The 18690-nt window shown below is 44.1% G+C and overlaps 1 long non-coding RNA gene across 2 annotated transcripts in view; it reads left to right on the forward strand.

Annotated features, from left to right (window-relative positions):
• LOC118910600 (uncharacterized) overlaps positions 1-18690 on the forward strand; it is a 266015-nt gene that overhangs the window by 217762 nt on the left and 29563 nt on the right. The window lies entirely within an intron of this gene.

Raw genomic sequence — 18690 nt, forward strand, 5'->3', positions numbered from 1 at the left:
TGCTTCTGAGAACAGCAGGAATTCATGAGGGTATGGTCTGAGAAGACAGGTTTTACATCTCAAGGATTCTCATGTAAAGAGGCTGCAGGCTTGTCCTTCCCAGGCTGCCTGTGGGGCTTCTATACTGTGGAAGTGGAAAAGTTTATATAAAGTCATTTTTAAAAAGAGACCATTTTCTATGTGGGTGAATTCATCTCTTGTCCTGCCAAGAAGTGAGTTCTATGCCTGCAACTCATACCTGGCCTGCCTGGAATGCAGTGTGGCATCGGCAGTGCGTGGCCATGATGGGCGTGGAGTAGAGCTGTGGGCTCCAAGGGGTAAGAGCCTGGTAATAAAAAAGACTATCAGACATTTATTGGGGGCCAGTATGTGTGTGAGGCACTTTCATGGATGTTAACCCATTTGGTCATTTCACGTGTCTGCCAAACAAGTATTGCTGTTCCTCTTTTACAGAAGAAGGAACCAAGCGACCTTGGTTTAATAGAAGGGCCGGTGTCCTGGAGCCTGTAGGATAGGTCCTCATTCCCAGACCTGCCACGTAATGCTTGGGTGGCCCTGGGAAAGTTGCTTGTCCCCCACCATCCTCGTGGACTTGGCTCTTCTCATGATGGGGTGGCGAAGCCCCTCCCCTCAGCGCTGACACCCCCGGCCCTCATCTATTCCACTGCTCACTCATCGGCTCCACACACAGGCCAGAAACATTTCTGGCAGACCTTGTGTTTTCCTTCACATTTGTGCCATTGTATTTTACAAATACACTCATTCTTTGGGTATGCCAACTGCTCCCTTCAGAACGCACCAGAGCCCGAACCCCGCCAGAAGCTGGCTCAGAAAGTGCCCCGGAGGCTGCTCACGGCGGTCTTGGAAGCCCATTCTCTGAAATAAGCCAAAGAAAGATGCCAACTTACTCTGCAGGGGAGAGAAAGCCTCATACAGAGTGGGACACAGGCATCCTGTGCTACTCATTCTTTAAGACCAAAGGTAATTATCCACATGCCACTTTTGGTGCCAACCATGGGCTCTGAAGTTGCTAATCATTAACACTAAGAATGCAAGCTTCAGATTATTACCCAGACGGATTCAAAACAGCCAGTACAGCCACAAGTGCTGACTGTGTCGCTCAGGCTGCATCAGGAGCCTCGGATTCTCTGGAGGAAGGGCCAGCCTCGTCCTCGCGCAGAGGCCCTCACATAGGAGGTGGTTTCCCATCAGCACTTCGCAACATTCCCAGTATTCACACAATTTATCTCATTCACCAGCAGAATATTGTTTCTAAAACATTAATCTTAACAGCTACGTATGCCCTGCAGACTATGTCATGGGGATTAGCTTGTGGACTCTATGAATATATTTATACTTTAAATACACTCACATATAAGAATGTGTAGAGGACTTATTTGTATGACAGGTTCAAAGAGATCTCTAAACTCTGATGAGGCTATTTATTTATTTATTGTAATAAATGTAAGGAAGAACATAACACCTGGAAGAGTTTTGAGAGAGTGTAAATCCCACCACTCCTAGACTTTATCTTAGTGGATAAAATGAAGGAGCTAATCTGGATTTCTCACCCAATTATTCTTACATAGTGGAGTTTATGAGTACCTTTCTATGGGTGATGTGTATTTGCAGTATGTCTTCTTACAGACAGTAAGTTTGCAGGACTTGTAAAACAATCGTATGGAAGCCATAATAAAAGTGGCAATATATGGCTTAGAGTCTTTAGAGTGTCAGAGTCTGGTCGTGCTTGGTTTAGAGAATAAGATACTCTCATGATGAACAATCAAGGTAGAGACATTAACATTTCAAACATAAAAACACTCAAGTTTTATGCACATTGCCTAAGTCATTATTGGTACCTCCTCCTGGTACTACAGAAACACTGTTCAGATTCCTACCTCTACTGATCGGGGGGCCTGACGGATTTCCCAAGTGGAAATATCAACAGTTAATAAATCAGTTTTCTCTTTAATAGGATAGAGAAGGTAATAGTTCCGGTGGGGCAGTAAAACCTGGGTAAAGACATTCTCCCAACTCCATTCTAGGTGCTTGTCAAGACAAAGTTTACTCTGAGAGCCTTTGTGTGTGTGTGTATGTGTGTGTGTGAGAAAAATAGGCACGAACTGTGTTGTTTTTGCAATTTAATATCCATTTCAGTTCAAATTTATGGCAGAAAGAACTATAAAGTTGCAAATAAAAAGCATTCAAAAGCAAAACATATCCAATCTCCATATCCCTCTATAAAAGTCTGGAATTCTCATCAGGCATTCTTCAGAAATGCTATCTAGACTTCAAAGTGTCCTTTCAAGCCTCCCGTTGTATGGTAACCCCAGCTTTCAGGCTTCCTTCATTTCCTATGTGACAGCAACCTTACACCCCCATCTTAACAGGAAGATAGCCTCACTGCCAGGTCCCTCTTCCTCCCCCACCTCAGCTGGACTTTCCCCACCAGCTGGAAAGATTTTGTTGCCTTTCAGACAATAGGCAGAGCCTGTAGTGTGACATTTTAAATCTTGCACATGATTCTTACACATTTACCAACTCTCTTTCAAGCTTCCCTCCTCTGCCTCTCTGTAGTGACTTCAACTTCCTGTTATCATTTCAGTAATTAAGACAGTCGCTCCCAGGCAGGACTACTTCACCGATTCTGCAGTCAACAAAGGTTGAGAGAGGAAATCCCATTCTATATTCCAGAGAAGAAAAATAGAGTCTGGCCTTTCAGAACAGAGATGAATGCATGGGGGAAGGAAAGATTACTAAAGTGAAAAGATCCCAGTTCTCCAATTTGAGTCATCTTAGTGTGAAGTCCTTGCTGGACTATTTAGAAATTGAGAGACGTTAGGAGAGGTTATTTACCTTTTCTGAGATTTTGGTTCCCCATAGGCAAAACAAGATAAAATGTCTCCTCTGGAGGGTTCTGGTGAAGATTTGGGATTATAAGTGGCAGGTGCCTGGCTCACTGTAATTGCTACTGTAGTCAGAGCTGTCATGGTTTTGGTGATGGAGAGGAATTTTGGAGATGATGCTCGTGGAGTTGTTGGTGATGGTGGAGGTAGTGGACATGGGGGTGGTGGTGAAGGTAGAGGTGTTTGTGGTGGTGCTGGTGAAACGGATAAAGGGGTGGTGTGAGCACAGCAGGAAGGGTTCCAAGTCCTTAAGTCACACATAGAAGAATCCCGAACTTCCAGGGAGAGTCTGACAACAGGCAATGAGAAAACAGATTTTCCCTAAGTCATTAACAGTGGTGCAATGTGAAAAGTGAAATCAGTTTTGGATACATGAGATTTAAGTGTGCACATAATCATATAACATCAGGGAAACAACAGCAAAAAATTTTCAAAAGTAAAAAAACAAAACTGTCCTGAATTCTAAGTTCACATCACTAGATAATGCTAGAGACACAGGCGAAGGAATTAGACATATACTGCACATGCACACAACCTTCTTTTTTTTCAATTAACCATCTGGGGAAAGAAGTATTATCTCCCTTTGACAGATGAAAAGCTGAGGCTCAGAGAAGGCAGGAATCATGAAGGAAGTTCATGAGCTTCAGAATGAGACAGATCTTGCATGAATCCTAGTTTCCATACACCAATTGTTTCACTTTATCTTTCACCCTCTTCCTCTTCAAACTGCAATCTCTTCATCCTTGATGATAATGCTAATAACTACCTTACAGAATTGTTGCAAGGAGTAAACTGGGTATTTTTTAAAATCTACAACAATGGAAATTTCATATAAAAGATCTAGCACAGTACTTACATGTAGAAAACATTCAATAAGAAATACCTGTCTTCTGATGTATAGTGTGTGTGGGGTGCACGGGGAGGGCTGTGCAACACAGAGAAGACAAGTAGTGATTTTACAGCATCTTACTATGTTGATGGACAATGACTGTGAACGGGGATGTGGGGGGAACTTGGTGAAGGGGGGAGCCTAGTAAACATAATGTCCTTCATGTAACTGTAGATTAATGATACCAAAATAAAATTTAAAAAAAAAAAGCAAGCAAAGCAATTTTCAGCAACCTTGAAAAAAAAAAAAGAAATACCTGCCTTCTGTTCCTTCACTCATTTTTTATTCATCCTTCCATCCATGCATGCTTTTATCCAACCAACCCAGCTACACTGCATAACAAGTCAAGATAAATCTCAGTCCACCTTAAACCTCCAAGAGTTGTATCAGTTGGAAATTTTGTTTCAGTGAACTTCAGTGAACCTGACCAAAAGTTACAAAGAGAATTTATTGCTTAATGTTCCTGAAAAGTCCAATTTCAGGCAGGTCTCAGTTTCTCTTCCCCTCATTCAGCATAAGGTTCCTTCCTTGGTCAGACTTTCCTCTAATGATTATAAGATCAGAAGTTTCTAAATGTATATACTCTCGCTTTCAAGTCCAACATAGGGAAAAAGCCTCCTTCATACTCTCCCAGAGTTCCAGGCAGGAAGATGGGTCCCATCCAGAACCAATCCCTTTTCCCAGTGAGATCAGTTATTCTGTTCAGTTTGAACCAACTGACACCTGACCCTAGAATATTTGAGGCAGTTCCCCAAAGCACATGCACTGGAGCGGGAGGAAGTCCTTTCCCCAGAGAAAATGCAAGTTACCATGTTATTCAGGGGCGGGTGAATGGTCTCTGGGTGGCACAGCAACACGTTACCGTTAGGGGAACTGACGCTGTTCTTACAGAACCTGCGCTTTTCCCCCGTTGTTTCCACTCCGTGATCCACCCTTCCCACAAGCTTGACACCCAGGAGTCACCTGTGACACCTCCTTCCCCCTCCTGTCTCCCATGACTAATCCATGGCCAGTTTCTGTCAGCTGGACCTTTTCTCTCTGGGCCATCTGTATTCTATTGTTCATCAATGTGAATTGCTGCTTCCCTAACATTTCCCCTAGTTAGTGTAAGGTATTAGCTTAAATGTTGTGTCTTTGGGGAAGGCTGCCCTGATCCTCTGCAATGCGTATGCAGGTGACTGACCACAGTTTGTAATCATAAATGCAAATGGGTGGCCGACTGAAAAATGGGGCTCATGATGCCATGGGCCGCTTTACCCCCAGTGACGATGACTGTGCTGACACAGAGGTGGTGCCCCATGAGTAATCTGAGTGTATGAATAACTGTAGGTGTCCTGTTTTGTATCATGGAGGGAGTAAGTGACCCCCCAGTTCAGGGCTAGGTCTTCTGACCACATAGCTGGTGCTGCGTCCCCTCTCCTGGGAGGAAGCTTGGTGTAACTGGGCAATGTTAAGCAGCTGCCTGTTAGAGCTTTCTGAGGTCACCAGAAGAAAGTGGGAGAAAGGAGTAGATGGCTGGACAAAGTGGGGAACTGTGATCCTGAAAATATGGCACAGCAGAGCGGTAAGGGAGCTTAACACCTTAGAAATGCCAATGAACCTGTGTGGGAGGGATCCACAAAGAGGTTTGTATGGGGCCTTAAGAAGCAGAGGACAATAAAGTGGGGACACAGGGCAGCCATTGTGACTGAAGCCCCCACACCCCTTTCTGTCACTAAATCCCCCTAAAACTGTGCGCGCAGGCTGGGATTGGCCACCTTCAGGTCCTGGGACTCCCAGTAGCACTCAGGCCAGGGCTGTAAGAATGGCTCTTTTCCTTCAAACCAATCTACAGAACCCGGTCCTAGTCTAGAATGCTTCCCATTTACTTTGGAGTTCTGTCAGGGACAGAGCCAACATCAGCTGCCTTGTCTGTATCAGTCAAAACAGAACCAATAGGGTGTTGTTCATGAGTGTGTGTGTATGTGTGTGTGTGTGTGTGTGTGTGCGCGCACACACACGTATTTATTTTAAGAAATTGGTTCATGTGGTCCTGGAAGCCAGTCATCATGTTGGAGACTCAGGGAAGAGTCAGTGTTTCAGTCCAAGTTCAAAGGCCATATGCTGGCAGATTTCCTTTTGCTAAGGGGAGGTCAATCTTTGTTCTATTCAGGCCTTCAATAGATTTAATGAGGGTCATCCACATTATTAAAGGTCATCTGCTTTACTCAAAGGTCGCCAATTCAATTGTCAACTTCATCTAAAAATGACCTTCCCCAAAATATCCAGAATGATGTTTGATTAATTGTTTGGGCATTATGGTCCCACAGAACTGACATATAAAATTAGTCATTACTTTGCCTAATTTTTTTATCTCAGCCAAAGCTAAAAAATAGTGTTAGGTCAAGTGTTTGCCTCTGTGGTATAAATAATGGGAACTAGCAAGATCTCTTACAAAAATCTGTCTTCCCTGTTGCCTGCAATGTTGTGTAAAATGCCACCATTTGAGATTCATTCCTTGAGCTTTATAAGCATCATCATGTTTAAGAGCCTCTGTTAAAATTTAAATTTCTCATGGGGGTTCTATCTTTATCTTCCCACACTTTAGTGGAAAATTTTATCATTTAGCTACAGTGAAACAGTATAAAGATAAGAAGGTAGTTGTAAGGATTAAATGAATTAAAAAGCTTGACCCAGTTTCTTCACATTATTATTTTGTCATCAGCATTACTGTAACCATATACAGAATTTTATGCAATTCTCACAGAACCTGTGTTAAATAGATTCTCCCATTTTATAGCTGAGAAAGAAATAGAGGCTCAGCAAGGCTTAGGATAAACCCCAACTTCACACATCCAGTTGGAGATGGAGGCAGGAGCTGATTCCTCATCTTCTTAGCCCAGGCCTTGGTTATTTTTTGCTATTTCCCCAAGACCATCTTAATTCTCAAGACGGTGGCCCAGGTTTTCTTCCCTGCTGCCAGCATCTAAGCACAGAGCCTGCCGCATGGCAGGTGACCTATACGTGCTTGTGACGTGAACCTGTGAGAAAAGCTCTCATGTTGGTGAATAACCTGCCTGGGCCCAAAGGGGGTGCCTGAGGGTGTTACCGAGACTGACAAAGGTGGAAGCCTATTCGTTTGTGAGGAGACAATAGGGTGCTAGAGTAACCGTCCCCCACCCTGGTGTCCTAACCACGGGCTCTGGAGCTAGAAGCCTTAGACGGCAGGAAGTTAGGCAGATGGAGCCCAGCCCACAGCGTCAGGCCTGAAGGGACCTTGAGGCACCTTCCCAGGAGCCTCCAGCCAAGACGGGAATGTGGAGGCCCCTCCTCTGAAGCCGTGAGGGAAGCCCAGATTCCTGCTCCTTCTGGCGGGGGGCAGGACCGTGTGCTTGGGCTGAGGCTGAAACCTACACCCCACATCTGGCCTGTGCGGAGATAAGGGGGGCTGGTGTGGTCAGCAGGGGTGCGAGGCCACTTCAGGGCAATTACGCTGGGGTAACCCGAGTATGGCAGGTCTGAGTCACTCAGGACTTGGGGAGCTCCTGTTGGGCGGAGCCTGACACCTGAACCCATCTGCGGCCTGTCTTGCCCTGCCCAGCACAGCTCAGCCGGCCTGGGGCCAAGCCCTGCTGGGTTCCAGCCCAGAGGAATTGAGCCCAGACTCCAGAACCAGGGGCTCTGAGCAATGGCAGTGAGGTCAGGAGGGTGGGGTGCATGTGTGGACACCTCCAGGAGGCATCTGCCCCGGGGTCCCTGTGCCTGAGTGTGATCTGCAGCCTTCGTGTGCATCTGAATGCTCATTCTGGGCATCTGCGCATATGTCTATGTTAATGCCTGTGTGTGTTTTTGGATCGTGTGTCTGGATATGTTTTCCATGGAAAATGAAAACATTATTGACTTTGTTGTAAAATTTGGTTGGTTGAAGAGCAGCAATTCTTAAGGGGTTTAAATAATTCCCCTTATGTGCAAGACCTCACGCTACAGGCTGAGAGTCTTTAGGACACTGAGAAGGCCCAGCCCTGAAGCTCATAGAGTGAGCAGTCAGCCTGGGCCCTGCGCTGCCCTCTGAGAGCTGAACCTGCTACCTGGGAGTGTTGGCGTGAGGCCTGGAACAAGGTGTGGAGGAGCTGCGGTCGCTGAGGTCTGATGGCCGGAGGGGCCGGAGACACCGGCCTGGGGCAGGTTAAGGAGTGAGCAGGAGATTTGTTTGGCAGGGTTTGCACCTTTTTCAAGCATTTCCCCCGTAGAAAAATGCAGAAACTTTGTGTCTTCCTTTCATCACATCAAAATTCAAAATATTTTTTAAATATGTCAAAGCAATAAGGGAAGCATGCCACTTTTCTTTCTCAGAGCTATCCTGACCCCCAACATGGGGACTGGGTGTTCAGGACGTGATCACCCACCATGGCCTTTTCTGGGGTTCTCCCCCCACTCCATAAGGTGATGATGGCTCGTGTCTGATCACACCGCTTACACCAAGGGTGTGATGGAGGCAGGCAGCAGCAGTATGGGGAGGAGGTCACCCCACTTGGGCTAAACCATCACTGCTCTGGAAAAGGGGTTATCATTGAAGAGCGAGCAACCCAGCTGTGACTGAGACTCAGAACACAGACTGGGAGTCTCTGAGGACTTAATCAGAGGTTAGAGGAAAGAAGGAGATATTTGTGAGGACACCTTGAAGAGAAGGAGAAAGAGAAGAGAAGGAAGGTGGGGGAGAGAACAAAACACTGGATAATACGCTGTGATTGATCTGGAGACAATGCTTGGTACCCTTTCCCACACTGCAAGTTGCCTACAGGCTCCTAAACAAACAGCGCGCACAGCCCGGGATGTTCACGTTTCTATGTACACACAGCCCAGTAATGGCAGATGCAAACGGGGCAACCCCAGCCCCGCCCCAGTGCACCCTCTGTGGATCATGTCAGTCAGTCCACATGGGGAATTGTATGAGTCCCCAAAGAGACCTCAGAAACTCCTGCCACAAACTGCCTCTGGTTCTGAAGGGCATCCTCCCAGCACCTACTAATGCACCTGATGTAAGCCTCAGCATATATGTTTCGGGAACGGCACTTGAAGGGACAGCAGGAGTCTGCTCACCCTTTCCCCTAGTACAGCCAGTCACCTGCCATTCTACTCTTCCCCCAGTTTGGTTTAAAAGGCACAAAAGGAATTCACCAAGGCATACGGGCCTCCTGATGTTCTGCCCTACGATACCCAGCACCACTGGGATGTGGTGTGGCTAGGCTGTTAAAAATTCCAGGAAGACTCGATCACAAGTGGGCTCCATTCGTGTGGTGAGGGAAGGTCTCTCATCTACTAGGTATGGCTTTATGGCACTCACAGAAAATCCAAGGGAACACCTGTCATCCTCGTGACCAGCTGCATAGCACAGCACCCAGCTCTCTTGACCGATTTCATTCACTGGCTGACGGGAGGGAATGGCATGGTCTTGGGGTCCTCTGGCCGCCATGTTTAAGTGAGGAACTTCCCTGTGAATTTGGACCAAACCTCCAGGCACCTGACAGAACAAGACAGTGCCAAGAACTTAACAGAGACAGACTGCCCCCCAACTTCCCAGCTTCTTAGAAAGCGAAACGGCCCATCTCCATCTATCACCATAAATGGCCTGCCTGAACTGCTGGTGTCTTCAGCCTGTGCCATAATATTTCATTCAACTACCCATTCGTTACACACATCCTGAGAGCAAATAATGTTAATGTAAATAATTTGGGAAGCATTGTTCCATCTGTTGAAAATGTGCAGTAGTTGCTTCGCCCCTTGTCTAAACTGGGGCGGCTACTTTCAGGCAAGTTTGGGAGGTAAATGAACTGTCTGGATGCTTTTCTTGGCAGTCTCTCTTATTAGTGGGAGGTGGCAGTAACGAGAACATGAGGGAGACAGAAAGTGTTTACTTAAAGTCATGGCCAAATGGCGAGGGAGAGTTCAGATAAATCATAAGCTGTCAATGATGACAACTTCAGACTGCTACTAGTTCACTCCTGTTTATGGAGCTTCAGATGCTACATTTAGGATGTGAAGCGGTTTATTACAGCGTTATTGGTAGGAGCTGCTGATTGTTTAGATGTCAATATTAGAGGTAAGAGGTAGCAGCCACTCAGACTGGGAATGGCGAAAGCATGGAGCTCTTGTACCGCCGTTGTGGGTGAATCTCTGCTCGGGGAAAGGGCACCACTGAGTCCACTTCAAGACGCAGAGCACGGATCAGCTGGGGCCCCCTACTTTTTGTCATAGGGCATATGCAATAACAGAGCACTGTGTGAAGGGGAAATAAATGAGCTGGGTCCACTGCTTTTCTGGTTGCTTTGCTTATCTAAGGTGACTACTTGGGTGCTCAAATTCAATTCAAAACTTTTGAATTGCAGCTTACAGCTTGGTTCTTGTGAACAAAAAGCCAGGATCTTTTGAGGTTAGCCAATGTCCTCAAACGGTTTTCCCCCAAACTCCTCTCTGAATGCATACTCATTAGAAAAATACTTCTTCTGAGGCTTAGTGTTTATTTTGTTGAACTGCAATGCCTTCCTCTGTTGTGCCCTCACTCTTAGCAGGACAGTGTATCAGCGGCAAGATGCAGAGAATGAGTATGTTCTTGCCTTGCACACAAAGCCTCTGAAGAGCTGGAAAGAGCTTTTCTGTGACTTGTATATCCCTTCTCTCCATGTGTCTCTCGAACATTCAAGAGGTGCCAGCCAGGGTCCAGATACAAGGGAAAACATGACACTCGCTGCCATCAGAGGTCTGGTGTAGTCAGGGAGGACTGTATTCTCAACAAACCACAGCAAAAAGTGGCCAACAGCTTCTATGATGACAGAAGCCTCGTATAAAGGGGAAGGAAAGTAGAGTTCATATACTTAAGGAAGTTAGGGTAGGTGGCACTTATCCAGGTATTGGAGGTTGAGTGGAGTTTTCCGGTTGAATAAGTGAAGCTAGAATACTCTAGACAGAGGTAAAAGCAGGTGAAAAGACAACCAAAAGTGTGCCCTGGATGGCGAAGTGCTTAGTAGCTCCATGTGACTGGAGCATGATTTAAGAAATAGTGGCTGAAGGTAAATAAGACAACTGATAGTAAACTTTATAACGATGAGAATAAATGGTAAAAGGAAAAAACAAAGCAACAATATGGAAAACAAAATAACTTCCCATCTCATTGTTTCATTTGTGCTTTAACACTGTCTTTTTTTGAAATTTTTTCAAAGAGACAAATTCACCCAGTATTTGTAATGGTGGAATGTTTATTGAGAGAAGATTGATTTTTTTTTCCAAGGAAAATCAAAATAAAATTATCTGGGGGGTGTTTCATCAACAGGGTTAAAATTCTGGGTTTTGACACAGAAGAGTTTGAGAAGGAAAGATGACCCTTGACCAAGCCTAAGAACTTGACCAGGGAAACATTGTGGGGGAGGCAGAAGTGGGGAGAGCAGCGCTTTCAGGCATAGTCCCGCCTTCACCTCACCCCACCTGTTAAGGGTTGAATCATATCCTTCCCAAAGATACCACAGTCCTAAGCTCCAGCACCTGTGGCTGTATTGGGAAACAGCCCTTGCAGATGATCAGGATGTGCTCATTAGAGTGGGTCCCCATCCGACCTGTGTCCTGAAAAGGGAAAATTTAGAAACAGAGCCATGCACACAGGCAGAAGGCCAGACAAACATGAAGACAGAGGTCAGGGTCATGCATCTACAAACCCAGGAACATCAAAAATTTCCAGCAACCCCTGGAAGCTAGCCGAGAGGCATGGAACCAGTTCCCCATACAGCCCTCAGGAGGGACCAACCCTGCTGGCACCTCGATCTCAGACTCCCAGCCTCCAGAACCATCCATGAAATTGTTGTGAGTCAATCCATTTCTGTGATAGTCTGTAGTACTTTATTATAGCAGCCCTGGACAGTGAATGCAGCCACAGATGGCGAAATCAGGTTCCAAACAGCCTTGGACAGGTGGGGAGGGAGAGTAGAAGGTGTGTGGGAGCAGATGCCCAGTTGATGGGGAAGAACTGAAGATGGGAAATAGACATGGAGCTGCCCAGAGGAATGGTACTCCAGAATGTTCTGAACTGCCCAAGTTGATTATCCAGACCAGGTCTGTCTGTGTTAGGCCAAGTACATGGCTATTTGGAACTTTTCAAATGAAAATTCATTCTATGATACCGAAGCAAATGGTTTTAGATTGAAGAGTGCTGTAGAATTCAAGTAGGTGTTTTATCAGGAATGAAAAGCTCTTTATCGACTGAGGACAGTACATTTAATGTGGCTATCCAGGAAATCCTACAACATATGCTTCGATAGAAAGAAATGAGTACCCATTTTTTCCCTATAACTTACTAATAGTCACTTGTTAACACAGAGGAGATTCTGTAGGGAAGTCATGTGGCAGCAGCCTGACAAAATATGGATGCAAAATAAGACAATATCTTCTCAATACCTTTGTTTTTAAAGTAAGAGTCCTTAATAGTTGATCTGTCCGAAATTGCTCCATCCCTTTTAAACAGCCTCTCCTCCAAATATATCTAAACATCTTAGTCTTTCTACCTCCTCTTCAATGATTAAATTTCCTTTTTCTATTCTGACCCTGTTGCCCTGCTGGCATCTTTTTAATGTCTTTCTTGCTAATAACCCCACATGAGATCTTTGTTCTCCTGGCACTCTCTGCATGGAAGCCTCCTCTGCTCCAGGCTCAGGGAACAAATACCACTCTTTCTGAGTCTTGCTGCTCAACTGATAGCAGGCTAAGACTTTAGCATCTTTACCAAAGGCCTGAGGGCAACCCATAAAATAGTGTCCATGCCCAAACCCAAACTGTGTCCTGAGGGGCCTCCGTGAGGAAGGAGTCTCCATACCTAAGCCTATACACCAAACCTGTCCCTGGCTCTGGATGGAAGCACGAGCCTTCCTCAGTCCTGCTTAGGGTCACTGGCTGTAGAGAGGTGTTTTCCCCAGGGGGGATCCTGTCTGAGCCCAGTGGAATAGACACTGCATGTCTATGGGACCTGCTTACCCACATATTAGACATGAAGCCTTCAGTCAGTAACTATGTATTGGGTGCAGATGGCAGTGAGCAAGATGGACAAACTTTCTGCTCCTGTGGAGCTTTCCTATTGTGGGGGGAAACCATGAGGAAACAGAGGGACAGCATCAGGGAATGTGGTCAGTGCTGGGAAGACAAGGAAGAGGCCGATGTGCAGAGGCACAGAAGCCTACGGCACCCAGCAGGAGGGGAAAGATGAGTCAGGTTTTCTGAATCAACAAGATGACAATATTACACAGTAGAATAATCCAAGTATCAAAAGAAATGTACCAATGGGGACGAAGAGGAGGGACAGTTTCTGTCCATTGTTTTATTTCACAGATTGTGAAGTTCTGATTCTACACAGACTTGCTCCCACTGGCCTTTCTCAGTCCCTCAGGAGATTCTGTGCTCATTTAACAGAAAAGACTGTGTTCCATGAGCCAGGATGCCTGACTACAATGATAATTTAAAAAGCAAACCTTCTCAAATTCAGGAGCTTTCTAAAGTTCAAACACTTGTCACAGATAGAAACTGTTATTGAGACCAGATATTCTAAACTTCCCCCTTTGTAGTACTTATGATCCATTTCAGTCCTCTAAAGGTATGAAAGAAGCAAAAGAAGTAAGATGGCCATCCACAGAAGTCATCTCAGCATGAAATGTATCTCCACGGAGATTTGTTGAAAATCAGTATAAACTCATTGGGGGCATATTGCGCGCTAACTTGGACAGGCTGTTAGAAAGACAGCTCTGTCACTACCTCTGTATCCTTGGGCAGTGCTATTCAAACTCTGTGTGCCCAGTCCCCCAAAATGTAAAATGAGTTTAATGGTGGTCATATCATGACATTAATGTGAGAAATACATAATGTGTGGGGAAATGTGTGGAACAGTTCATGACAGTCTTGGTTGTTGGCAAAATACTGTTTGCTCCTTTGACGATACAGACACTCATTCATTTATTGCCCTGGAAACTGGTTAATTGAATGAATGAGTAAATGGCACCTATGTTTAAATGGAATCATAAGAGCAGAATCAGTGATAACTCATCAACTAAAGTCTAGGCCAAATTAAATGTCAGGGGCCAGTGGACAGTGATGGTCTTCACCTCCTACCAGTCTGAGACAGAGGAGCGGTTTCATCAGGACACATCTGTGGCTCAGGCTGCATGTTTCTAAGTGTACAGCTTATGCTGTGGTAATAGCATGTTCTACTGCATATAATTAAATGGGACTAAGGTACACGAGGAGATGGCTAAGAAAGGTCATCACATGATGCTATGAAACCAAGAAGATCTATGATATAACTTGATATAATATTGAGGTCCAAAAGGGTCTGAAGTAGTGGCATCTAACATATAATTGTGTTCATTTTAAGAGGACAGTCTTTAAGAACAGGCCTAGGATTGGGTCCTAAATATAATCAACAGTGAATAAATATGTATGAAATGAATGATAATGGTGTTCTTGGAAGATCCACAACAGAGTCTTCAGAAACCAACTTTATTTATTGGGTAAAATGTTTTAGTCTGCCTGGACTACAGTATCTCACAGAAACATAATGGTTTGGTAGCTTGGAAATAATCCATAGCGACCTCTAGCTATTTCATTATTTCCTTTTCGGATAGTTCCCAACATGTGTGTCATATCTGAATCTGCTTCTGTTGATTGATTTACCTCTTGGCATTATGTTGTTTTTTTCCTTACCTTTTCAAATACTTTGTAAATTTTTGTTTAAAGCTAAACATCTTGTGTAGGACAGTAGAAACTGAGGTAAATCACTTTTTGTGCATAAGAACGAACATGCATTTCCTTCTGCTATGTTTTTAACATGGGAGTTCGAGTTAATCTAGTCAAGAGAACAGACGGGTCTGAGGTTTGTTATTGTGGGGTTCCCCGCAGTGCACCACAGGCTTCCATCCTACTTTGTATCTCGGTGCATCTGCCCCCCCTTGGCTGTGGTTCTGTGATCTGATTCTACACCTGCTCCAGTGCAGGTTTTCTTCCTGTGTCATTTGTCCAGACACAATTGGTTTTCACCAGTGCCTTTCTTCCCCAGTAGATTGAGGATGTGTTCCTCTGTCAGGGAGAAGTGAGCCTACGCCATGAGGGACACATTCTCAAGGCTTTGACCAGTCATTTCTGCTAATACCCAGCAGAGTCTGTGGAGCAGGGAGGTGCAGACCCCTCCTCCATCTGCAGGTCTGAGGAACTCCACACTCTCTTACCAGCTCATACTTGGCTGCCACCAATCTCTTGACTACACTGGATGACATTTCCTAACTGGTGTCTCACTGCATGTGTCCCAGGTGAGTGATGGTTCTTGTCCTATCTCTCCCTGCAGCTGCGGCTCTTTATGCAGTCAAGAAAAGTTGTGAACTTGTAGTTCGTCTGGCTCTGTTTGAGTGTTGGAAGGGTGGGAGTGACAATCCTTCCAGCTCTTTATATTCCAAGCAGAAAGCAGAAGTCTACCTGTTTCTCAATAATAATAATGACCATAATATTCATATTGTGTATAACACAAATGTGGAAGTTTATATATATACACACACATATGTATCACTATTTAGATGTAAAATCATATAAAAGCTAGAAAGCACATTCATAAACATTTTTGCCTAAATCAGGAAACTCATTTTTCTGAAACCTGTTAATGAGGTCAGTCATACTTCCCACAATGGGGAGTAAATATATTACATACTTATTGCAAAATAAATGTGCATGTTCCTACAATTGTTTCCACTAAATAGTTGTTTTAACTCAGGTTGTACTTGGGGTGAGTAAGCATATGAATAAAGGATTATGAATACTTAGAGGAAAGAATGTTTTCTTTGGAAGGATGTAGACGTTCTCAGTGTGAAGAAGTTTCTGTTCTTGACAGTATCAAGATGTCTTTTAGAGAATGCTGTAAAGGGCATGGCAAACAATGCCTGCTTTATGTCACTTGTGTACAGAAAATATAACTCAGTATCTATCTTGAATATTTCCATACCGACTAAATTGCAATGGTTCATAAGAAAAAAATCAAATGATTTCCAGACCTGTTCTAATTAATAGTGCAATTCTGGTATAATAACCTCAGATTTGGGGGGAAAAAAAACAAATAGCATACTCTGAATTCGGAAAACTAATATCACATTTACTACTATAAGATCTTGGTCAAAATCACCTTTGTGAGGTGCATTTTCCTGATCCACATAGTGAGAACTGAAATGTCTAACTCAGTAGGTAACAGTGATGTTTGTCAGCGTTCCTACATGAATCTCCTGCAACGTGCAAGAGGCTCACAGTGGCAGTGTGAGAAATGACAACCTTTCCATCTTTCCCAACCAATCCCCAACTTTAGGGGCGTGGCAAAGCAGACCCTTCATTCTCTTGTCCCATTTCTCACTTCTTTCTAAGAGAATAATTTCTAAATTTACTGTGCTTAATGCCCTGCTGCTGCTGGAGCTGTATTCGCTAGCTGGCAGTTCATCGTATGTAACATCTTCCTTCTGCAGTCATACGGCCTGCGGGGTGAGAGGGCCTGGGGTCACCATTACTCTCAGGGTTGAAGTTGGAACCCACAATCCCTCTATGTTTATCATGCAGTTATTGGGTCCAGGATACCTATCTGTCTGATGAAGAGAGATTACTTTTTATGATAGAACTGTTTTTTATGCTAGAGTACTTCTCATTTGTTTGTTGTTTTGTTTTATAAAAGATTCTGTCTCTGAAATTGCTCCAGGTTATTTTATTTCTTTTTCCACGCAGTACTTTTGCTTATTTATTACTTCTGTCTCCTGCTCCATGCGAGCATCCCAAGGATGTTAAGATTCCAAGATAAGATATTCAATTTAGAGTTTGGAGATCTGGATTGGGATCTGAGAGCATGCCATGTGTCCTAGACACATTACCAGAAAGTTCTGCATTTGTTTACTTGGCATTGGCCAGGCTAATAATAAAATGTACTTTAATTTCTCATTTGGTGTAGTCCCTTTTAAAAAATAATTTCTTTGGGGACTTTACAGGAAGGAGCTGTGAGATTAGGACAGGATTCAAATGTTCCTGGCCCCACCTCCCCATTCCCAGGAGAATGCCATATCACGTTCCCAAAAGTTCAGCCCTCTTTCTAAAACATCACTTTCCCTTCGACGATGCAGCCATCTAAATGTTTTCTAGATTTGAAGGCTATATATAATTATTTTCTGAGTCTTTTCTTCATTGACTTTCCAATACAGATGAAAGGTGAATGATAAGAGGATAAAGATTCAGTCAGGAAGTTCTCATTTGTGGTATGAGATTCCAGGGTGCAGAAGTCCAAACTGCAGAACAATGGCCTCAGGATCAGGCTTTCTGGGTGATGACTAGTTCAAGACGGGTCTCCTGTGGCCCATTTGAAGTAGCAAGAGCATGGTTTCTGGTTCCCCATGCTTAGCTTCAGGCAGAAGGGTCATTTCCACCGTATAGAAAAGGGAAGAGACATTCCTGGGAAAGGATGCTGGGTAAACCACTGCTTTTTGTCCAGAGTCGCATGGTGAGCATGGCCCCTCTTATTGAGGCAGGTGGCCCTGCTCTGAGGGCCTTGAGACACACAGCACAGTCCTGTCTGTCGCTGGACGGTGAGCTCCCTTAGGTGAGGATCTTGTTTGTCTTTGCAACACGCATTATAATGCTTGGTCATGGCTCTGGGAAGCAAACCAAGGCAAGTCAAACAGTAAATCCCCTGGCTTCTGAGATTAAAATCCCAATTTCCCCCAAATTCTAAAATTCTGAATTTTAATTTCTAATGAAACACAGTTCGCCAAGACGAGTCCATGAAGTGTGTGGATTTCCTGATTACTGGTTTAACGGGGCCCTTAACATTGTCTTTTTCCCCTACCACTCTGATAACGTTGATCAGTTTCATGGATCTTAGAATTTTCTTAGATGCTAGAAGTAAAAAGCACATTTAAGGCCAATGATTTTTAAAGAGTAGTAGTTTTTCAGGGTAAGTGAAAAACAACCAGAATAGGCTTTAATGAAATGTGGGACTATTAAAATATTTCATTTAATTCTTCCTTCTCCCCAGAAGGTCTGTGTAGAAAACAGCTATTTTTGCTGACAGAGCTGTAAAGCAGCTGACCTTTCTCCCGACATTCCATAAGCACCCTGAGAGAAAGTACCACATGTTCATCCTTGACATATCTCTGGTGCCTATCCATCTCAGGTGTAGTGTAACACCTGGCAGGAAATTAATAAATTCTATTTGAATGAATACATGAATGAACTAACTTATTGACAGACTGACTCTGATTTCTCGATCCTTGGTTAATTCTTTAAAATATATTTGGATCTGAAGCACACAGAAATGGGTTGCCTACTTATCATGCAGGACAATGTGACCATATTATTTGACTAAATGTGACATCTGAATATTTTCTTCTTCACCCTCCTGTCCTCCATTTCCAGTTGGCATGCACTTGTCTGTCAACTACCCTACCCAAAAAAACTGCATGAGTTAGGAGATCTCCATCTGTTGTTGCAAATAAACCTGGGATCTCAGTGGCTTAACAAAACAAAAGGTTATTCCTAGCTTGTGTGTATGTGCACTTTGGAGAGACTCTCTCTCTGTTTCTCTCTCTATGCACATATAAACACATAGACATCGAGGTAGACACAGAAGGAGGGGAACAGAATTATATAAAGACACATAGAGAAGACACATGAATGAGAGAGAATGAATGGAAAGATACACATGGAGAGGTGAACAGTGGTTAATTCAGGATGCTAGAATTGTAGGTAGCTTCTATTTTCTTCTTTATTTTATGTGTATTTCCAAATTTTCTGAAACAACTGTATTATCAAAAAACAAAATTAGTTTTATCATTTTAAAAAGGAGTCAGAAGCACAGAAATGTAATACAGAGGAGGC

Source organism: Manis pentadactyla, chromosome 2 (genome assembly GCF_030020395.1).
Source record: "Manis pentadactyla isolate mManPen7 chromosome 2, mManPen7.hap1, whole genome shotgun sequence".
Lineage (NCBI taxonomy): Eukaryota > Metazoa > Chordata > Mammalia > Pholidota > Manidae > Manis > Manis pentadactyla.